Source organism: Sorghum bicolor, chromosome 9, assembly GCF_000003195.3.
Source record: "Sorghum bicolor cultivar BTx623 chromosome 9, Sorghum_bicolor_NCBIv3, whole genome shotgun sequence".
Classification (NCBI taxonomy): domain Eukaryota; kingdom Viridiplantae; phylum Streptophyta; class Magnoliopsida; order Poales; family Poaceae; genus Sorghum; species Sorghum bicolor.
Window position 1 is genome coordinate 10560963 of NC_012878.2, and position 24929 is coordinate 10585891.

The 24929-nt window shown below is 43.6% G+C and overlaps 1 pseudogene; it reads left to right on the top strand.

Moving 5' to 3' along the window:
- Positions 6898–9209, top strand: LOC8055745 (annotated as a pseudogene).

A 24929-nucleotide genomic window follows, 5' to 3' on the forward strand; every position in this document is an offset into this window, starting at 1 on the left:
TTCTAAAGTTCAAGAGATGCAGCCTTTACTTCCTCCATAGGATCAGGCAAAAGATATGACTCGGGCTTATTATTTAAGGAGTGTGAAATTGTTATTGGGAATTTAAAAGTTTTTCTGAAAGAAATGTGTAGCTTTCTACTATGACCTTCATAAAGGTGTCTTCTAAAAGGTTGTCCTATCAACAGGTCAAAGTCCCATGTTTCAAGGATATAGAAGTTCAAATGAACCATGGAGCCTTCTACCGTAAGAGGTAGGACATTAATAATTCCAAGACTGGGGACTAATCGTCCCGAAGATTCCTTTATGACCTTTGTTGTGGGGGTTAAGACAAGATTTTTAAATAATTTAAGTGCAAAAGATTCAGACATGATGTTGATCCCCACAACAGGATTATAAAGAGCATTAAATCGATCAGAATTATAAGCACAGCGTATGGTTATAGAGGGTGTGTCCAAACGGATCACATCAGAGGAAAGCTCTGATTCCTCCAACCACTCGCTACTCATAATTGAGATAAGCTCTCTTAATTGATATTCACTTGGTAAATAAATGCTAAACTAGCCGTTTTGGGGTTTGTCAATAGAATGGCAGTTTGAAATGTTTCCAAAATCGGCAAAAAGATCGGATTCTATATCCAGCATGAAGTCTGGTGGTGGAATTTCTTCCTCTTTTGGCTCAGAACATGGGATAGCTAAAGTAGATGAAGAATTTGGCAGAGTGTCTACTTCAGCTTCGTAGGTTTCATCATGAAGGGTATTATCCATCTCAGCTTCTAGGATTCTATATAGGATCACTCTAGCTTCATCAGTAGGGATGCGAAAGAAAGAACCTCTAGACATTGTGTGTAGCATTTGTTTGTGATTTTTATGAAGACCTCGAAAAAAGTGAAACAAAAGAACAGGGTCTTCAAGATTAAGGTTTGGACCAGATTCTAAAAGATCAGAAAAATGTTTCTAGGATTTTCCCAAAGTTTCATTATCTTTTTGTTTAAAAGATAGGACTTCGAGTCTAAGGTCAACTATACGGTCGAGGGAATATAAATCTAGACAAAAGATGGCTCGTAAAACTCCCCATTCACCTCGTTGTTGACTTACCTTCTGACTGTACCATTGTCTAGCTTCTCCCCTTAAGGAAAAAGGAAAAAGCTTCCAACGTAAAGTTTTATCAGAAATGCCTTCAATGCGAAGACAATCACATGTTTGCTCAAAATCTCTAATGTGAAGGTAAGGGTTTTCATCTTCCTTTCCCGAAAAAGATAGGTTTTGAATCATGGCAATCAACCTAGAACTTAACTTATACTGGGATGTTTGGATAGGCTGTGACGATTCCCATGGTAAAAGGTCAGTTACTGAAGGGATTGCAGATTCATGGATCGATTTAGAATTTTGGTTTTCCATAAGGTAAGAGTAAAGAAAATAAATACAAAATATAAAAGATAAGAAAAGATAAAAGTATAGATACAAGCTAGTAGTAAAACTCAAGGTTATCTCAGCAAACCGTCTTTCTCCCCGGCAACGGCGCCAGAAATGCTTGTTGATAATTGGGAACGCAATAAGAAATTGATCCGCAAGCGCACGGATATCGGTGAGCACTTCACCCGGGAAATTATCCAGAGTATCGTATTTATTTTTTTACCACTAGGAGAAAGAGTGCATCTGACTAACCGGTCTATTACTACTAACTCTTTAGGCAACAAAGAATGTTTCTCGATGTGAGTGATAAATAGAGAAGACTGCAACCGTAGTTTCCTTCTAACCTTGGTAAGGATGATCTACTGTTCTATTGGGGAGGCTAACGGAATCTAGACACCACAAAGGATGTTCAACCCGCACCTATAAACCCTATCCTTCCTGCTAACGAGATATGGTCTGCAAAGGTAACTCGGAATTGTCACGTTCCTCGCTACTACCACGGTCTAGCTAGTCACGGAATATCTATGAGTACCCCAGCCTAAACACCACGTTTACGCCAGCAATAATTACTCTAAACTCTACGCGAAGAGATTAAAGTAAACTCATAAACCAAAAGAACAATAAAACAAGAACTTACTAGAATTTAGAAGTCGAAATACTGAAGAATCCTAGGAGCAAGCTTCGGGTTAAGAGAACTTGATCCCGCAGGTACAAGCTTGGAGTAGACACCGACAGGCCGGGCTTCCTCCAATCTACACCTCCACTCTATCTCTCTCAATCTAGTAGAAACTAGAAGATCTATTTCTACTTTACATTGGTTGCTAAGCCTAAAAAGAAATATTGTTTAGAGAAGAGGTTTTCCTTCGAGGGCACCCCTCAATCTCTATGATAACTTCTTCTCTCCTCCAGGGGCCAGGGGGGTCTCCTTATATAGTCCTCCTCCTCTATGCATTTTTGGGTCGGTAGGTGATGTGGTACTACGTTATTCTTGATCCATTAGGTCGGTGGAACATCGTGTGCGAAGAGAGTCCCGAACGGAGTACAGGAGGGGGCGGGCGCCCTGGGCCTGGCCCCTTTCGGCCTCTGCTTTCTTCCCGTGGCTTCTGGAGTCTTCTAGATGGTAGAAAATCGCGCGGTGCGTTGATATCTCTATGTAATCCCGACATGTGGGCCTTTCTTCCTTATTTCCTAATAACCCACTACAGAAACAGATAAACAACAAAACTCATGGAATTCTGTCAGATCAAACCCTAATTCTAGGTGTTGGTTGCATATTGGTCCTTTCTCTTGTTTATTTGATAATTAAAATTGATACTTAAGAACCGTCAACACTTATCTACCGTCAACAGACTTATCGTGGGATCATGATTACTTGGGGGAGAGTTTCCCCTTCCCCATCGACCTGAATAAATAATGATCAATGCAATAAAGAAAGATACCCGAGTTCATTACTTCCTCTCTGTTGTTCTCGTACTTTACATTCTACTCGCAACATGGGGCACCTAGTCTATATAATATTTGACCTAGATTAGGTCAACCCAAGGCACATCCCCTCTATTATAGAATTTGTGTAGATGCTTCATAACTAGTGTAGCATTTTGGAGCCATAGGTTTATGACACCCAGGCCTCCTTTGTCTTCAGTTTCATCATAATTGACCAAGCAACCAAATTTCCCCCTTTTGCTATTAGATCACTACCCTTCCATAGACATTGTTTCCTAGCCCAATCAATGTTGTCTATGGCTCCTTTAGGGATCTTGATGGTACCTAGGGTGTACGTGGTTATAGGTGTGTTAGTTGAGTTGATCATTTCTAGCCTTTTGGAGATGGACAACCAGGTAGAGCAAGTCGAGAGCCTCCTCTCAATTCTATCCATCATTGATGATAGATCATCAATTTGAGGCTTTGTGGTGCCCATTAGAAGCCTAGATAGGTGAATGGCATAGAGCCAATTTGGAAACTAAAGTGCTTGTTAAGATCTAAACTTTTCATGATCGACATTGATCGATATCATTTGGAACATCTAATAGTTGATCTTGAGTCCTAAGGACCATTCAATGTTGTTTAGGAGAGCCTTCATAAAGAAAAGTTGGGGTAGCATCAGCATGCATGATGAGTAGCATGTCATGTGGTAGGGATCAATAGTGTATCACCACTGAATCGTATTGCAATGTGATGGTGACCATTGCCAATGACTAGGTAGTTTATACGCTGAAGTGATAGTGATGTCCACCTTGATACAGACGTGTCGAGCACCAAAGCGACAGTGAACGCACACTGCATACAATTGGATCATTGGTCAAAACAACAATGCTAGTGTACAACCACATAGGCGGGTCGAGGAACAATGCAATAGAAACAAGTACCTGATCATGGATGTATCATAAGACAATGTGATGGTGTTTGCCTACACCAACATAGGTTGATTGTGCTCCAATGTGACGGAAACAAAGACCTGATCATGGATGGATCATAAGCCAACATGTCAGTGTAGTGTATTCAAACATTGTCGTTTCATGCTCCAATGTGACAAAAGTAATTACCTTATCATGAACGGATCATAAGCTAAAACAACAAGGTGTATAGCTGAAAGCCCGAGTTTGGTTTTGGATAATTGATGAAACCCTAGTACTAACCTCCATACTAAGTGTGTGTAGACTTAATGAGGTTGGTAAATGCCAAGTGATGGAGCAATTGATTATCATGGTGATGATGGTGATGACCACAAGATGATCAAGTGCTCAACTTTGAAAAGAAGAAAGAGAAAAACAAAACCCTATGGAGATCAAGGCAAAGGTATTGCTTAGGGTTTTGGTTTTGGTGATCAAGACACCATAGAGAGTGTGATCACATTTAGGATAGATAGTCGTACTATAAAGAGGAGAATTCTTTGGCTAAGCGGTTATCAAGTGCCACTAGGTGTCATTGTTCTTGTGCATGCATTTAGAACCTAGTGAGCTAACTTAACTTCTTTGAAGAAAATGATTGTGAAAATGCTAACACATGTGCACTTGTTGGTACACACGTTGTGGTGTTAGCACACTTTAAGAAGGAGGTGGAGTTTGAAGGATAGAGAGAGGATGGGTTCGGTGCTTTTTGAGAAAAATGAAGTGCATATTTTCTATTGCGCCAGTGGGAAGTTTAGAGAAGTCGCGGGAGTGGACGCTGGCTGCGGAAGCACCGAACGCTGAGCCTACGCGTCCAGTGTGTTGTGGTGCTTCGCTCAACTAGGGTTAAGCACCGGACGCTGAGCACCGGATGTAGGGTAACTCCTGTTCATGCGTCCGGTGCTATCTGACTCCTACGAGTGAACCTGACTGAGAGCACCGGACGCTTTGTGTGCGTCCGGTGGTGTGAGTCCGGTGCCCTGAGCGTTTTGCAGAACTCTCTAGGTAAGGGACCGGACGCTCTGAGTGCGTCCGGTGGTGAGAGTCCGGTGCTCTTTTCGTTTGTGGAGCTCTCTGCGTATAAGTCCATTGAGGACCAAACGAGTCCGGTGTGGACTCTCTGTGAGTCTAGTGCTACGGCCACAGTGAGACTCACGTTGGTGGCAACGGTTGGATTTCTAACTGTCAAAATGTTCTAGGCACCGGACGCGTCCGGTGTAACATGAAGAGAGCGTCCGGTGGCCCCGTTTTCTGCCCAGTGAAAGAGCCAACAGCTCTATTTGCTTGAGGGGCTTATAAATAGTTGTTGGTCGGCTTAGGCCTCACTCTATTGGCATTCTAGCATACTTGACATCCTTGTGAGCCTAGCAAACACCTCCCACTCATCTCTTTCATAGATTATTCATCTTTGTGAGATTGGGAGTGATTCCAAGTGCATTTGCTTGAGTGGTTGCATCTCGTGGCACTTGGGGATCATTCTAGCTGTGGTTTTCTTGTTACTCTTGATGGTTGCCGCCATCTAGACTGCTTGGAGCAGCGGAGGAGCATTGGCACAAGTTGGTGATTGTTTGTGGCCATCTCCTGGCGATTGTGAGGGGTTTGTGCCTACCTCGGCGGAGAGCCAAAGGCAACATTAGTGGATTGCTAGTGTCATTGAGCTACCTCACTTGTGGGTAGGTTCTTGCGGTGTCCTAGTGAGGATGAGGTTCATGCTACACCTCTTAGCCGCCGAACCACCAAGTGTTGGTCGACACAACGGGGACGTAGCGTGCCGGCAAGCACGTGAACCTCGGGAGAAAATTGTGTGTCTCCATTGTGATTGTTCATTTGATTTCTCTCGGTGATTGGACTTCATATTATTGACTGGTTCATCCCCTCTACGCGGCGGTATAATGATCAAACAATCTCTCTTACTTTCTTGCAAACTAGAGTAGCTTACATACTTGTATAGAAACTTTAGGTAGCTCTCTAGTGTAAGTAGAGACATAGCTCTAGTGTGCCTAGTGATCATATCAACTAGAATTGTTGGATAGGTTTCTTGCAAACACTCCATTAGAGCTAGAGCAAAAAGCTTCACTTTGTTATTCACTAACCTCTTGCTCTAGTGAGTTTGTAGAATTTTTTAAATAGGCTATTCACCCCCCCTCTAGCCATATTAGGACCTTTCAATAGCCCAGTTAGTCTATGGTTGTGTCACTAATTGCTACAACTTTCACTACCACTAAACCATAGTTGAGGACAAAAAGTGGCTCCTATGTGGGTTGTGAAATGACTGTAAAGGGTGCGAATGTAGTAGTGAATATTTTCTTCCTCATTAGGGGTAGAAACCCCCATAGCTTCCCTCATTACTTTCTTTGTCATTAGGGGCAGAAACTCTCTTCCTTCATTACCTCATTACTTTCTTCCTCATTAGGGCCATGAACTATCTTCATCATTACTTTCTTCCTCAGTAGGGGCAAAAACTCTTTCTCTCACTACTTTCTTCATCATTAGGGACAAAACTCCTCTAATTACTTTCTTCCTCACTAGGGGTAGAAACACCCTTCCCTCATTACCTCATTAGGTTTTTCCTTATTATGGGAAGAAACTCCTTCCCTCATTACTTTCTTCCTCATTAATTAGGTGCAGAAACTCTCTTCTCTCATTACCTCATTACTTTCTTCCTCATTAGGGGCATATCTTCTTCCCTCTTTACTTTCTTCCTCATTAGGGGAAGAAACATGTGAGCTCCCTTATTAACTTCCCTCATTAGAGGTAGAAACTCCCATAATTTCCCTTATTGCTTTCTTCCCCATTACGAGCAAAAACTCCTTCCCTCATTACTTTCTTCCTCGTTTGGGGCAAAAAATTCTTCCCTCATTACTTTCTTCCTCATCAAGGGCAGTAACTCCTTCCCTCATTACTTTCTTCCTCATTAGGGGTAGAAACTCTCTTCCCTCATTACTTTCTTCCTCATTAGGGGAAGAAGCTCTAGTGGATGGTGTTTTAATCCTCTCATTCATTGTCCCATCCCACGTAACATAATTCTAACCCTGTTTGCGTGCCTAGTAGTGGTAGAGAGGTAGGTCTAGCTAGCCAAGTGAGGCCACACTACTATGATGGCGGCCAACGGCAAGGCAACACTGATCCTAGATCTTCTACTATTGTGCATGCTACGCCATGGAGTGGCGCAACAGTACAATGCCATCTGGAGCTTCGGCGACTCCATCTCTGACACCGGGAACCTCTGCGTGGGTGGGTGCCCGGCCTGGCTCACCATGGGTCAGCCACCCTATGGGGAGACCTTCTTCCACCGCCCCACTGGACGTTGCTCTGATGGCCGAGTCATCGTCGACTTCTTGGGTATGTGACTCAGTGGTAGCTACACTAGCCTACATGTGTGTATACCAACAGGGATGGAATGAACTGGTTCTGACCCGCGTCACCCACCAATGCCCTGTGGGCTCTCGAACTAGACTAATTGGTACCGTGGTACGTACGTGCAGCCGAGCACTTTGGTCTACCGTTACCACCGGCGTCCAAGGCCGGCGGTGACTTCAAGAAGGGTGCCAACATGGCCATCATCAGTGCCACCACCATGAACTCGACTTCTTCAACTCCATTGGCCTCAGAGATAAGATTTGGAACAATGGGCCGCTCGATACCCAAATCCAGTGGTTCCGCCAGCTCCTCCCCTCCGTCTGTGGGAATGGTACATAAATCATAAATTGCGCGTGAAAGAAGAAAATCGCATTCGCACGTTGCATCGTACTTTTTTATTTATGATTTCCAGATTGCATGAAGCAGATTGCAAGAACTACCTGTCCAAGTCATTATTCGTGGTTGGCGAGTTCGGGGGCAATGACTACAACGTTGGGCTCTTATTCTCCCGGCGCTCCATGGCAGAGGTGCGAGGCTATGTGCCCAAGGTCGTCACCAAGCTCATCGGCGGCCTAGAGACAATCATCAAGAGTGGAGCGGTGGACGTGGTGGGCCCGGGTTGCTGCCCATCGGCTGCCTCCCCACCTACCTCACCCTCTTTGGCACCTCCAACGCCGCTGACTACGACCACGACGGGTGCCTCAGGAATTACAACGACCTCTCCAGCTACCACAACGCTCTGTTGAAGCGGAGCCTCTCTAACCTGCGGAGGACGTACCCGCACACCCGGATCATGTACGCCGACTTCTACACACAGGTCACCAATATGATCCGGACACCTCACAACTTCGGTCAGTATACATATATTACTACATTTAATTTAGCTTTCAAATGTTCGCTTTTCTTTCTTATTACTTCGGTATATCCATGGATTTTGCTACTAGATATCAGGTTGGAGTATATGTTGGAATATAACATTCCAGTCAGTTTTTAAAACCAAAGAAAGATAGATAGATACACCATTGTACTACTAGCTGACAACCCTGTCCAGAGCAGGAAGGTAGGCAAAACATCACAAAAATTATTCTTCTGCTGATCTTTAGCTAGCGCACTCTTTTTTGGGGTCACCGGCCACCGTGTCCTTGCTACATTCTGTGTAGTGTAGCACATAGGCAGCACAGCACACCACAGCACCAGGGAAATTGTTCCCTACGGTTTTTCAGCCTTTCCTTAGAATAGATAACTCTAAGAAAACTTGTTGATTGTAGTAGTGAAAAGCTTGGATGTTGGCAGATGTACATGTAAAGAGAGCTACGTGCATGTTTAATGTTTTTCCTTTGGATTCTTAGCCCACCACTTTCATCCTCTGGTCAATTAGTTATGACCTTTGGCCAAACAATTTGGGAATCAATACCCTCCTAATTGATCCATTAGGCACGCGTATTATTTATACATCATACTAATAATTACGATCAAACATGGATGTGGCGTACAAGAATAGGATGAAAGCCTGCCATTGACACCGTGGTAACATACTGGTTACTATAGATACCATCTTATAAAGCACTGTGTAATATACTGGTCACAAAAGCCACCTGCTGTAATTGGCAAAGATACTCCCACATGTAACATAACAATTCCTAGCAACTTAACAAATCCCTTCTTTATTTCTATCTACTGTTTTATCTTAAACATATTTCTCAAAGGTATTACTGTTCAATTCACGTGTCGGGGAGCAGGCTGGTGCTCATTCTGAGGCGATTTTCTTTATTAACTAAAATGTAACCAGCCTAGCTAATGATAGCTAGTACGTGTGTGATCGACACTTGCAGGGCTCAAGTACGGGCTGAAGGTCTGCTGCGGTGCCGGCGGGCAGGGCAAGTACAACTACAACAACAGTGCGCGGTGCGGCATGTCCGGGGCCAGCGCCTGCACCGACCCAGGCAACTACCTCATCTGGGACGGCATCCACCTCACCGAGGCGGCCTACCGCTCCATCGCCGATGGCTGGCTCAAGGGCCCCTACTGCAACCCTCCCATTCAGCACTGATGAGCAAGCAGCATTCATACATGAGTTGATCGTGTGTTGTTTGTTTAGGGCTAATTGTCATGTGCATTATCATCTCCTAGGTTCATACACAGTGATGAGTAGTGGTGGGTTTGTTATTTGATTGTCAATTATTCATGAGAGGTAGGTGGTTTCGGTGTGTTGGGGACAATGAATAAATATGTAAGGGACTGTTTGCGATTAACTACACAGTAAACAATGAGCTCACATCGTTCTTCAAGAAAACAAATGGTTACAAAAATTGAGCAAACACCTTAAGACGTTTGCCTCTAGTAAACTTTAGTGCCACCGTGCAACAAGGTTTAGGAGTTTGCGTAGGTTAAGCTTGATTACTTTAGACTTTTATAGCCAAATTCAACCAATCCTCTTATGTAATTTGGTCCTTACAGCCAACACACACTAAGGATATGTTTGGTTAAACTTCTGAAAAGTGCTTCTGAAGCCAAAAAGCTTAAAGCCAACCAATAGGTGAAACCTAAAGTTGTTTTCTACTTCGTGTAGTATATTATATATGGCCATGCAGCCCGTGGCTCGGTGGCACGGCCCATGGCCCGACGATTTGGCCTGGCCCAAGCACAGCCCGCCCTGGTAGCCACCGGGCCTGGGCTGGCATGGCCCGAGGGACCAGGCCGTGCCTGGGCCGCCACCCATGCACACGGCACGGCACGGGCACGGCCTGTTCCAACGGTCGGTCCGGTAGCGGCCCGGTGAAAAATAATTATTGGTATAATTATGACTTATATATGTGTTATTAATTATTATACTGATAAAAATGATGAATAATTGGTAAAAATATTGAAATGTTTTAGGATTTGGTGAAAATTTTGATTAAAATGAGTTGTTGTTGGTTTGATGGACCATGGGCCGGCACGACATGGCGTGCTTGACGGACCGGCACGACATGAAATTCGGCCCGCGGACCATGCCTGTGGCGGAAGGCCAGGCACGGCCCTCTAGGCACGACGGCTCGTACTGGCCTAACAAATTGCGGCACGGCACGGCACGACGTCGGGCCGTGTCGGCCCGACACGGCCCATTGGACATATATAAGTATAATTTTGAAAGCATCTTGGACCTTGTTTTTAGCTTTTGGCTTTCTGCTTTTCAAAATGGGTGAAAATAAATAGTTGTTTCATAGTTGTTTTAAAGGAGATATAGAGTGAGGGGTTAGGTTTTATACTTGTTTTAGCCAAATAACTTGAAGCTTTTCAACAGCTTTTTCACCCCTCAGAATAGCTTTTCCATAGCTCATAGCTAAACCAAATAGACCCTAAGTCATTTCCTTAGGAAGATCACACAAAAACAAGGTCTTTAAGTGTGGAATTGAAAATATATCTACTTTATATCACACTAAGACAGGATCAAACCTAGTTATTACCATAAACATCAAGCACACAAGATAAACAAGAATGTACGTATGAGAAGTAAGACACGAGACAACCATATATATTTTTTTATGTGCCATCAGATATTGGAAAAGTGATTCTAAGCCCACGGACTGGCACTACTACACAACTGTTAACCGTGACGGGCACTTTACATTTACCGCAGCGGGCATTGGTGTCCGCCACGAATGAAAGGTCACGGTTAATCGTGGCCTCACCGTGGCGGACACCTGTGCCCGCTGTAGAAAATGGAATTACCGCAGCGGGCAACATAAGGTGCCTGCTGTGGTTAATCCCATTAACCGCAGTGGGCACCTTATGTTGCCCGTCGCGGTTAATCCCATTCACCGCCGCGGGCACCTTATGTTGCCCGTCGCGGTTAATAATTAAAAAAACAAAAAACCTGGACAGGCCCGCCGAGCCCATCCAGGGGCCCGACGAGCCCATCCAGGCTGTTGTCGCCGCCGCTAGGGAAACCCTAGCACCGCCGGTCAGGGTCGTCGCCGTCGTCGTCCATGGATCCGCTCTAATCCACCTTCTCACGCTAGAACCAATCGGCCCCCACATAGGAGGGAGAGCCACGACCCCCGCCGCCACCGGAGATGGGCATGACTGGTCTCCACCTCCTAGATCTGGCTCGTGGTGGCTCCTTCACCGGATCTGAAAAGAGAGAAGGAAGAACAGTGAGATGAGTGAAAAAGAGAGGGAGATCGGGAGGGCGCGAGCGGCGGTGACAACTGGGTACGCACCTGGATGTTCATGGCCTTCTTGTTGGTCTCCAGCTAGCTGCCTGCAAGCAAACACAGAGACGAAAACGATGGACGGAGTCAGATCAGATGGCGATTGGATGGTGAGGTGAGCAAGGGAGGAGGGGAATTAGGGTAGAGATGGATGGGGATAGACGTGCCTTTGGAGGCCTTGTTCTTCTCGGTGTTCCTCTCCTCCTGCTCCTCCTTGGTGCCCTTGTTGTTCCTGCGAGAGAAGAGAGAAGAGTCGAGTCACGAGTGGGGAAGGAAGGAAGGAAGGAAGGGACTGGGCTGCTTCTCTCTTTCCAATGGTTCATTTAAAGTGCTCCTCCACTAAAAATAATTTATTGTGACGGGCATGATAGGTTGTCCCATGTGGTAGATTGATTTACCGTAGCGGGCATCTTAATACGTCTGCCACGTAAAATATATAATTTCCGTGACAGACATGTTAAGATGCCCGCTGCAGTAAATCAATTTACCGCAGCGGGCATCTTAATACGCCCGCCACGAAAAATATATTTTTCCGTAGCGTACGTATTAAGATGCCCGATACAGTAAATTGATTTACCGCAGCGGGCAAAAGTGTCCGTCGCGGTTAATTAAAAGTGTCTGTTGCGGTAAATCGCATGATTTACCGCAGCGGGCAAAAAACACGCCGACCACAGAGTGAACAGTAACAACGTCACAGAAGTTCATTTCTGTAGTAGTGTGGTGGGCCAATGCCCCACTAGTATCTGTGGCTGAATCTATCAAATGGGAGCACACGTAGCCACTACACGCTGTGATTGGGAGCACCAACTAACTGAAGCAAGGTTGTGGCCCCCAATCCTGTATTACAGATATAAGAAGAGTGAGTCAATCAAAAGCAATGTTATGTGAGCACATACCCTAACTACTCCCTCAAAAGCCGATCTAAGACTAATCTCAATGCATAGTTTCATAGCACAGTTATCAAGACTATAAACTAGGTAACCGAGCCTCATGAGTTTCATGCTCTCTCATATGATGAAACTCCTTCATTTAATGACCCAGCCAAGTCAGCAATTTTACTTATGTGGCACCCTATTTAATGTGCATGACACTCTCATAGAATATACATTGAGACTGGCCTAAGTGGTGCTACAAGTGATGGGAAGGACACCACCTACACCTCACAACGTTGTCCCCCTCACGCAGTTTCTGCTTCCGTATTGGCATCCAAAGGAGGCAGGTACTAACGGATCTCATCTACTACAATGACTGATGGAAAACATACTCATAAAGAATCATCTAAAGGCGCACCACCTATTTAAACATCATCATCTCATACTCATGCAAACATACACGAGTCACGAATAAATTGCTTCTACGCCAGCTTGCGCCACCGTTTTCTCCAAAATATCGAACAAACACTCAATCAACAGCAGCAAACTTGCTTTACATTTTTACTACGACAAACCATTTGTCCAATAAATATAAAAACTTGGTAAGGATATAAAAACACTAATCATCTACAACTTTCATGTTATAAAGTATGAATTTTGGCAACTCTAATACCCAACAAGCCCCCAAACAAACTGAACTTTCTAACAATAGAAAAATAGCAGATGACTAAAACATGCATTACTCGATATATATTGATCAAACATTTATGATCTTTAGCAATCTGAAAAGCTTATGAAATTTTCTATAGCTTTCATGTAGATCATTTCACGAGATTAAGGACTTAAGATACCTAATACTGTCAATAATTCTGACAGCACAAATATATCATCAAACAACAATCATATTTCCCAAATGTAAGATCCATAAACATGATCTGTATGCCAAAATAAAGATATTGATGTCTACGGCTTGAATATATTTTTCAATAATTTTTTGATACAAAAACAGCCCTAAACAGGACCTAAAACATGATAGCACGATCTGGAAAAAGCAGCAAGACCCCAATACGAGATTAGAACCCTAAACACATCAAATAATTCAACAATTCACCAAACCCAAGCATAGATCTCGCATCAAAACAGTAGTAAAAAATGAGATCTTACCCCTAACAATGAGCATGAAGAAGGCACACAACGATTTCTATCCTACTTCACCCTCTCCCTCGTGGCGATCCCCGCCGCTAAACCTCTTGTGATCTTGAACGGTTTTTTAGGAGGAACATATACAGGCCATGAATGAAGGTCAAGCTCTAATTTCTTTCCCTCTCTTCTCTTCTATATTCTTCGGTCTTCAATTTTCTTATGACTATGCGGCGGACGAGGACTGCAACAGGGACAACAGGGTCGGAGCTAGAGGCGACACTCTTAGGTCTCCTATGGTCGGTGTGGATGCAGATGGTGACGCAAAGGAGATGAAATGTTAGCACTTGGAGACCGTCCGAACCTCGGGGAATAGAAATTTTCAAAATATAGGGAAAAAGACATTACTGTCGATTCTCTTCTTAAACCGGTAGTGTTGTTATCATATTACTACCGGTTCAGTTATGAAACTGGCAGTGATGAGCACTGGTTATAAACTGATAGTGATGAGCACAGGTCACTACCGGTAGAGAATCAATATTGTGATAGTTATATGGATCCAACAGCTAAAGACAACTAATACTAATGGGCCAAACAAAAACTGGCAATGATATGAAATATTTCACTATAGGGTTATGGCTTAAACTAGTAGTGATATATCACTATTGGGTGATAGCATAACCCGACACTGATATGGTACCTATGACTGTCGGCTCGTACCATGAACTGGCGGTGATACATATCACTGCCGATGGTGGTTTCAACTGGTTGCGATAGGCATAACTGTCGGGTGTTTAGCTTCCCACCAATTTTCTGGATCTCCAACAATAATTATGTGTTCTAGCGTAGAGCAAACCTAGCATAAGGTTCACATAAGTAAAGATAGCTTTGGGTCAAATAAGTAATTTAAAAAATAAAAGGACCAAAAAAATTAAGATAAATCTTTTTAGGGCCAAGAAAATGATTCTCTCACTTTAAATAGTGAACAAAATATAGCTCAGCTGGCTAAATTTCTTAGTTAGATTTATGAAGCCTGTTCACAGAAGTTCATGTAACTTGATACGGGTGTTCATATATTTAGATTTTTAATAGGATCTAATAGAGCTATTTTTAGTGGTAAGTGACAATGCCCGTTTACAGTGATGCACTGCAGTGACTTCGGTAATCTTGAAACTGGTCGGCCCAATGCTTCAAAGATGTTTCTTTTTTGATAGACGACATGTCCATCAACAATATCAATCTTTCGGAAGTGCTCTTATAGATAAAATGAGTGTGAGTGTTGCATTATATTGTGTTTTGAAAAAAAAAACACCTCTAAATAGGCCACAAAATATTTCTCCATGAAATAACCAAAACTCTAGATTTAACTCTTAAAGACCTTTGGAAGTTAGAAGCTATATCAGAATTTCTAAGAAAATCAGTTCTCTCTCTCTCTCTCTCTCTCTCTCTCTCTCTCTCTCTCTCTCTCTCCCCTAAATGTCAACAAAAAATGAAACGGAATAACAACCAGATCCAATCCAACCAGTCCTGGCCCAACTTTGGTTTAACTCCTTTGACATTGCCAGCACTTTCGTGCTTCACCTGGGCTCGCAGACCAGCAGCCCCAGCTGGGCTCTGCTCCAGGCCGCGCGGTGGGCCTTACCTGGGTCGCCTGCCGCCGCGTGCAGCAGGCCGGGGCCGGGGCAGGCACGTTTGGGCTGAACCATGGACCTAGAACATGCGCACCTATGCAACGTCAAACTGAGGGAGTATAGTATAATTGAAAGCACTATGTTTTTTATAACAAAAAACCAATATTATTCTAAAACATGTTAAATACTAGTAAATAAATTTTTACTCTATGCTTGGCATTTAGGTGATATAGATGGCTTTTAAACAGAATTAAAACATTATGAACAATACCACTAAAATATACATATTGATATATAAAAATCTAATATACTAACAACATGTGTAATCATGCATGTAGAAACTATGTAGTATTCTGAGGGGAAAGGAACCACCAACTCCCATATATTGAGCTGCTAATTAGGTTGGGTACCGAAGTGAATAAACCCTTAATGGGCCATTTAGCCTGTCTAATGGCTTTTGAACGGAGTTAAAACATTATATAGAGTACCACTAAAATATGTATATTTATATATAAAAAAAGTTAATATGCTAGCAAGATACATAATCATACATGTAAAAGTATGTCGTGTTCCACTGTAGCAAATACAATTTTTTGGGGAAAGCAACTAAATCCAACTCCCCTTTCATATATTGAGCTGCTACTTATGTGGGCGCTGATGTGAAATCCGCCTACTGACTAAACTCTTCAATGGGCCATTTAGCCTGTCTAATCATGTTTGCGTCCGCATTCTTCTGGCGTGTTGTGATTGCCCGCCAACGAACATTGAAATCGGACTGACCACCCAAAAACCCAAAACTTTTAAAGATTTCACGTCACATCGAATCTTGTGGCACATGCATAGAGCGTTAAATATAGATAAAAATAAAAAGTAATTACACAGTTTGTCTGTAAATCGCGAGACAAATCTTTTAAGCCTAGTTACTCCATGATTGGATAATGTTTGTCAAATAAAAACAAAAAGTGCTACGGTGCTGTTTTCTCAAAAACTTTTGGAACTAAACAAGGCCTTAATCGGCCATTGGCCTTAATCGGCCATTTAAGGTTTTATACTGTCCAGATCGTTTTGCATAAGCATTAGGCCTTATTTAGTTTGTAAAATTTTTTTGAGTTCGACTATTATAGCACTTTCATTTATATTTGGCAACTATTGTCCATCCATAGATTAACTAGCTACGATCAAAAGATTTATCTCGTAAATTATAGGTAAATTGTATAATTTGTTATTTTTATCTATATTATAGGTAAACTATGGAATTTGTTATTTTTTATCTATATCTAAAGATTCGATGCGATGAAAAATTTTAAAAATTTTTGGGAGCAGACCTTCTATTCTTCCAAACGGCAGCGGGGTCCGAGTGGTCCCATAGAACACTCGTAGAGCAGCGTGCCCGAGTGCAAGTGTGCCATGCGAAACCTGTGATCTCTCCTCAATCATCACAAGGCGCCATGCCTGCATGACCCATGCATCCATCTGCAACGATATGCCTTCCAATCCAGATCATCCGAAGAACACACAACAGATCACGTCCACATGTTTGCACGGTTGCAGAAACTGCCCACTCAACTGTACGGCGGCCTCATTTCAACTCGAAACGACGATGCTCCAGCACATGTACATGCATGCTCTTCTTGGAAACTTGATGGAGCTTTGCATTGCATCGCATGCATGATTGCTGGTTATTTGTCTCTGTGCCGGGGCTCATGTGCAGCGCGAGCTGAGAACAAAACACTGCTCGTGCGAGGGCATTCATTAGCTTGGAGCTTAGAGCTACTTCTGTGCATGTGATGTGTTGTTTGTTTGTATCTACATCACTTCACACAGTATAGGATTGGGCTTATAGAGATTATTAGCGATCGAGGCCGGTTAGTTTGTTGTTCCAATGGTTGCTTATGCCAGGCTCCGTTCGCTTGTTTTTTCTCTCATAATAAATTAGTGAACAATATTAACAAGCGCATACAACAGGCTTAGACGACTGCAGTAGCTGGAAGCTGAGTCTACGGTTTCGTGGTCTGAGGATGTCGTGTTTGTTTATTTTTGAGCACAGCTCAAACTTAGCAACAAACTTAGCAACAGGAACTGACTTTGTCATCATATATCAGCATATGATTATCATGAGTACTAATCTTGCGTACCTTTAGCTTACCATCTTCAATCACATCACGCACAAAATGATACTTGATATCTATGTGCTTAGTTCTCTCATGGAACATCTGATCTTTAGTGAGGTAAATTGCACTTTGACTGTCACAGTGCAAACTTATGCAAGATTCATCTCCACAAAGTTCAGCGTACAAACCTTTCAGCCATATTAATTCTTTGCACGCTTCACAAATAGCCATATATTCTGCTTCAGTAGTAGACAAAGCAACAACAGGCTGTAAAGTAGCCCTCCAACTCACAGCACCACTATCAACAGTAAACACATAACCAGTAAGTGATCTTCGCCTGTCCAGATCAGCAGCATAATCAGAATCCACGTAACCAATAAGGCCCTTATCAGTTCTTCCAAACTTTAAACAGGAATTTGTTGTGCCTCTGAGGTACCTGAAAATCCACTAACTGCCCTCCAATGTTCTTTGCCGGGATTAGACATATATCTACTAACAAGACTCATAGCATATGACAAATCTGGACGAAAGCAAGCCATGGCATACATCAAAGACCCAACATCACTAGAATAAGGAACCCTTGACATGTATTCAATCTCTGCATGTGTACTAGGACACTAAGCAGCTGACAACTTAAAGTGAGGTGCAATAGGGATACTAACCGCCTTAGCATTTTGCATGTTGAAACGCTGAAGAACTTTCTTGATATAATTTTGTTGACTAAGAAATAGCAAACCAGATTTTCTATCTCTACTAATTTCCATACCAAGAATTTTCTTAGCACTACCAAGATCTTTCATTTCAAACTCACTACTCAACAATCTTTTTAACTTAGTGATTTCAATCTTACTCTTGGCAGCAATCAGCATATCATCAACATATAACAACAAATATATAGGTGATCCATTGACATGCTTGATGTAAACATAGCTATCATATTTAGATCTTTTAAAACCGTGTGACAACATAAATAAATCAAACCTCTTGTTCTACTGACGAGGGGATTGTTTCAAACCATACAAGGATCGCTTCAACTTGCATACATATTTTTCCTTGCCAGGCACTATGAACCCTTCCGGTTGATCCATGTATATGTCCTCCTCAAGCCCTCCATGCAAAAACACAATCTTCACATCTAACTGATCAAGCTCAAGATCATGTGAAGCAACAATACTAAGGAAAGTATGAATTAAACTATGTTTTACCACTAGAGAGAATACATCATTATAGTCAACACCCTAAATTTGACTGTAGCCTTTAGCAACTAACCTTACCTTGTATTTCGGAGGCTCGCTTGGAGATAGACCCTCCTTTCTCTTGAAGAACCATTTGCAGCTGATGGTCTTCTTTTGTTTAGGCAAAGGTACAACCTCCCATGTGTTGTTCTTCTCAAGAGACTGTATCTCCTCATGCATAGCAGAAATCCAATTCTCACTATCATCACAACGAACAGCTTCTTTATAGGTTGCTGGCTCATGAACATTCTCCACCTGTTCAGCACAACTCAAAGCATAGTAAGACAAATTACATTCTTCAATGAGACGTTTAGGAGGGGCGACTGTCCTTTTTGACTTGCGTTGCGCAATAGGCAATTCCTCCTCTGGCTGCAAAATAGGAGGAGTTTGTTGAACATCATCATGAGTATCATCATCAACAACATCATTAGCATGGTCATCATGCTCATCAACAGGCTCCACCTGCACACCTGTATCATCATCAACATACTCTACCTGCATGCACATACGCTGCAACTCTTTTTCTGGAACATGATATGATGTTAAACTGTTAGTAAACATCACAGATTCATTGAATACAACATTCCTGCTCATAAAAGTCTTTTCTGTTTCAGGATTCCATAATTTATAGCCTTTGACTCCCGAACTATAACCAAGGAAAAGACACTTGATAACTCTAGGCTCTAATTTTCCATTATTAACATGAGCATAAGCAGTGCATCCAAAAACTTTCAACTATGAGTAATCAGTAGGCGTACCTGACCATACCTCAATGGGAGTTTTCTTATTTAATAGAATAGAAGGCGACCTGTTTATCAAGTAGCAGGCAATATTAGCAGCCTCATCCTTGCATTAGACAGCATGCAACGAGCCTGGGATATGATGGTCCTATTCATACGTTCGGCCACACCATTCTGTTGTGGATAAAGATGTCAACGGGGACCCGATCCCCGATTCCCCGTGGGGAATTCCCCTATTAGGGGACGGGGATAGGAGTAAACTTATCCCCACGGGGGAATAAACGGGGAAAAAACTGTCTCCGTCGGATCTAGCGGGGGCGGGTCTGGTATGCTACTCCCCGTCCCCGTTTCCCCGTGTACCCGTTTATCTAAATGCAAGCTGCAATTTCTGTTTATTTGGCCCATCAAGGCCCACAGTGGGAATACATATATAATCAGCACAAAACCTAACTCCTCCCCATCCTCTCCTCTCCCAGTCTCACCCACCGCCGCTATGCGTTCCAGGCAGCAGTCTCACCTCTCCTCTCCCAGTCTCAAACCTGTGTGCGTGGGCGCGATTCCAACGGCGTTTGAGCCGTGCGTCCTAGCCGGTCAAAGCTCTGAGCCCCTCCGCCCTCCCTTGGCGTGCAGCATGCCCGAAGCCCCAGGCCAAGGCCAAACCATCACCAGACGTCGTGGCCCTGTGCAGAAAAGATGGATGTATTTTGCATCCTCTTTTTCTCCTCCTGCTAGTGGGTAGTAGAGCTGTAGAGGATTATCTATTTGCATCTTCTGCATCCTGACAAAACACTTGTGTATTTGTTAGATTTTTTGTGATTTGTTTACAACTGTGATTTGTAAAGTATTCTATTTTATGATGCAAGATGCGTTTATGGTGAACATTTCTTCTTTCAGAATATTAAGTTAGTAATTTTTCACAAATTTATATTGTGGGGACGGGGGACCCATCGGGGATGTATCCCCGCTCAGGTTCGGGGATGGGAAGAAAACGTTCCCCGCAAGCTTTTACGGGGACGGGGATGGGGAAAATCTTGCCCCGCGGGGACGGGAATGGGAGGATGAAACCCGATGGGGAATTCCCCGTTGACATCGCTAGTTGTGGAGTATGGGGTATGGTGTGATCCCTAAGACCCTAACAATGCCTTCCTGTCTACAATAATCATTAAAGGCATGCGAACAAAATTCTCCACCATTATCAGTACGAAGCAATTTTACCTTCCTTTTAGTTTGCCTTTCTATCATTACTTTCCAGTTCTTAAAAGCAGCAAAAGTATCATCTTTATGTTTTAGAAAATAAGGCCAAACCCTTCTAGAGTAATCATCAATAATTGTAAGCATATAACGAGCACCACCAAGTGAGGGCTTCTTAGAAGGACCCCATAGATCAGCATGAACATAATCAAGAGTACCTTTAGTGGTGTGAACAGAAGTGTTGAAATGTATCCTTTTATGCTTCCCAAAATGCAATGCTCACAAAACTTGATTTTACTCGAAGTGCAGACGTGCAGCCATCCAGCAAGTTTCTCTTCATCAATTCTACCATACCATGGTGACTCATATGTCCCAAACGCATGTGCCAAAGGTCAGTTTTACTATGTTCATCATTTGTAACAGCAGCAACAGCGGAATCAGAACCAGGTAAAGTACACCCTATAAAGACATATAATTTTGCAGAATTAAGATCACCTTTCAAGCAGACAAGAGAACCTTTTGATACCTTTAGGACGCCATCTGAACCGAAATATTTGTAACCTTCTGCATCAAGTGTGCTCAATGAGATAAGATTTCTGGACATCCCTGGTATATACCTGACATTTTTCAGCGTGCGTGTCATGCCATCATCAATCTTGATCTGAACTGATCCAATCCCCACGATGTCACATGGGTTATCATCTCCCATCCGCACAACATCCCCTTTCTGCACAGGATTATATGAACTAAACCAATTTCTGTTAGTGCAAATATGAAACGAACATGCGGAATCAAGAATCCATTCATCATGACCAATAACACAACCGGCAAATACTACCAAACAATCTCCAGAATCATCATCAGAAACAGCACCAGCAACAAAGACCTTAGCAACCAATTTGTTTTTCTTCTCCTTATTCTGTACTTTTCTGCAATCCTCAACATTATGATTTTTTCAGTTTGCAATAAACACGGAACTTTTTATTACCATGCGGCTTGGACTTTGAACGGCCTCTCCTTTCGTAGCTCTTTTCATTTGAGGATCTGTTTTCAGTTCTGCCTCTCACATGCAAAGTTTCGCCCTTTGAGGACGACGTCACATCATTTTGCACCATGACTTTCATCTTCTCCCTAGACTAGAGAGCCCCATAAACTTCCTTTAGGGTTAGTTCATCATGGCTCAAAAGTATGGTGTCATGAAAAATTGCATACGAATTTGGCAAAGAACATAACAGTAAAAGACCTAAGTCCTCATCATTATACTTCACTGAAAGCCCTAGTTTGGTTTTGGATAATTGATGAAACCCTAGTACTAACCTCTATGTTAAGTGTGTGTAGACTTAATGAGGTTGGTACATGCCAAGTGATGGAGCAAGAGATGATCATGGTGATGATGGTGATAACCTCAAGATGATCAAGTGCTCAACTTGGAAAAGAAGAAAGAGAAAAACAAAACCCTATGGAGATCAAGGCAAAGGTATTGCCTAGGGTTTTGGTTTTGGTGATCAAGACACCATAGAGGGTGTGATCACATTGAGGATAGATAGCCGTACTATTAAGAGGGGTAATCTCGTTGTGAAAATGGTTGTCTAAGTGCCACTAGGTGATTGGATTCTTTGCATGTGCATTAGGACCTAGTGAGCTAACTAAGTAACCCTTGAAAAATGTTTTGAAATATGCTAACACACGTGCACAAGTGTGGAGACACTTTGGTGTTGGCACATGGAAGCAAAGGAAGAAGCTGAGTTCTTTGTGTGCAGCGCGTTCAGGCCGGACGCGTCCGGTATGAGGTTGGACGTGTCCGAGTTGAGGCACCGGGCGCGGAAACAGTTTTCGGTGTGCCTCGTCCGGTGAGTTCGTTTCTCGGTGAAACTCTCTGAGTTTGCGTCCGGTGCACACCGGACGCGTCCGGTGTGAACTAGGACGCGTCCGGTATTTCAAAAGTGAGCGTCCGGTGCCTTGTCAGTGTCAGAGGCAACGGCTACTTTTCTAACGGTCAGGAGCACCGGACGCTGGTCTGGTCAATACCGGACGCGTCCGGTGTGAACTAGGACGCATCCGGTGTGAACGCAAACAGTGGGATTTCCTGCCAACGGCTAGTTGAAGCTTGGGACTTCTATTTATAGGCCTTGGCCGGTTCTTGCTCACTCTCTTGACTCTCTAACTTGTTGATACACCTTGTGAGCATACTCCCACACTTCCCACTCACCTTGTTCAAGATTTGTTCATCCAAAGTGAGATTGGGAGAGATCCTAGTTGCATTTGCTTAGAGTTTGAGCATCTAGTGGCACTAGTGATCGTTGAGCAGCGGGTTTGCTTGTTACTCTTGGTGGTTGCCGCCACCTAGACGGCTTGGAGTTGCGGAGGAGCTTTGGCACGAGTTGGTGATTGTTCGTGGCCATCTCCCGGTGATTGTGAGAGGTTTGTGCCTACCTCGGTGGAGTGCCAAAGGCAAGATTAGTGGATTGCTCGTGTCATTGAGCTACCTCACTTGTGGGTAGGTTCTTGTGGTGTCCTAGTGAGGACGAGGTTCGTGCTACACCTCTTAGCCACCGAACCACCAAGTGTTGGTCGACACAACGGGGACGTAACGTGCCGGCAAGCACGTGAACCTCGGGAGAAAAATCGGTGTCTCAATTGTGTTTGATTGGCATTCTCTCGGTGCTTGGTTGTTTATATTGGTGATTGGTTCATCCCCTACTCGGTGGTATAATTATCTCATCCACTCTTTTACATTCCCGCAAACTAGAGTAGCTTACTTACTTGTATAGAAACTTTAGGTAGCTTTCTAGTGTAAGTAGTGACATAGCTCTTGTGTGCCTAGTGTTTATATCAACCAGAATTGTTGGATAGGTGGCTTGCAAACACCCCATTAGAGCTAGAGCAAAAAGCTTCGCTTTGTTATTTACTAACCTCTTGCTCTAGTGAGTTTGTAGAATTTGTAAATAGGCTATTCACCCTCCCCTCTAGCCATATTAGGACCTTTCATTCACCTCCATTGACACTAGGTCGGCCACGATCTTCTTGAATTCAGCGATGTGGGTCATCACCGAATCCTCCTCCTTCATCTTCAGAGTGAATAGCCTCATCTTCATTTGCATCTTACTGGTTAGATCCTTGGACATGCAAATCGATTCCGATTTCTTCCATAGTTCTGCAGCAGTTTTCTCCATTAAACACTCTTACAAAAATCATTATGAAGATATAACTAAATTAGGTCGAGCGTCTTCTGATCCTTGCGAGTCTCCTCAGGAGTCCACTCGGCCTTCCTCTTGCTGAAACCATCCAGTGCCTGATCATAGTCATGGGTCTACGCTAGAATCCCCCACATCTTGACTTGCCATAGCGAGAACCGCATGTTGTAGTTCAGCAGCGGTAGATCGAACTTCATCGACCTCATCATGAACCCTAACAGCAACCAAAGCTCTGGTATCACTTGTTATGAATGACATATAGGAGTATGAAGTAAACGAAATCAATCACAGCAAAGACACACGATTTACGTGGAAAACCCCTTCAATGCGAAGAGGAAAAACCACGGGCACCAGCCAACAACAATCTCACTATCTCAAGAGTTTTGGGTTATACGCCTATGGTGGATGAAACGATCTAGATTTCCACGAAGGGAAATCCCCAGATTCGAATTGTAAAACGAATTAATGCGCGAAGGAGTCAATTCGAATTACCTGAATTTCAGCTGTTTATACAAGTCATACACGAACAAAAGAGAGTACAAGAGGGGTTTACTCATTATTACATCGCCACTTGGCGGAATCACACTCACACACACAACATGCGGAACAGCATCGGGTAGATAGCGAAGGCGCGAACTCCGGATCCTCCAAACTTGAGCGTAGGATGAGACAGCTACTCCTCCCAATCGTCGCCCGCGTAGTCGTACTCAGGCTCAGAACCTGCTGCCAAAGTATCAGTACGATTTGTACTGGCCACTGGCTCCCACCCTATGCTTTTTGCGAAGCTTTGTGGTAGTTGGAATGCAAGGGGATGTATCAAAAGACCTAATGTAAGGCTGTAGCTTCCTATGCGAGTAAGTCATATTTTATAATAATAAGTCCACTTTTATTCCAACTCCTTTCACACATTCTCCCATCCCAACACACTTCTCACCACACTCTCACTCTCTAGGCGGCAAGGACGACTCCCACTCGTACCTTGCCTCAGCGGCCATCGCCGGATCCATCACAAACCCAAGGGAAGATAGAAAGGACTCCTCTCTCTAGTCAAGTGAAGCGGAAACATAGGAAAGGTCCATAGCCGCGAGCGGCATATGTATCGATCGATCAACCAGAAACTCTGCAGAGGTTTACACCACCCACAAGATCACCATCATCGACGCTGTACATCGTCTAGGCTGATGCCGGGCTGCCTTCCAACTAAACATGATGCCACCCTACCACTCAGAACTGGGGCCATGCCGGAGTACCACTGGCATGCTGATACTGTGAGACGTAGTACCGGGCCCCCGGGGTCACTACGCTGTCTTAGGAGGGTGTGGGTCCCATGCCCGTACCTCCCTACACTATTCGCTATCAACCTAGTAGTAGTGGCACCGCCCTAGTTGGTCGTACATTCGTCCCCCTCCCATGAAGGCGAGTGAGGGTGTAAGGGTTCCTACGAACCGGTTCCCAGAACTCAT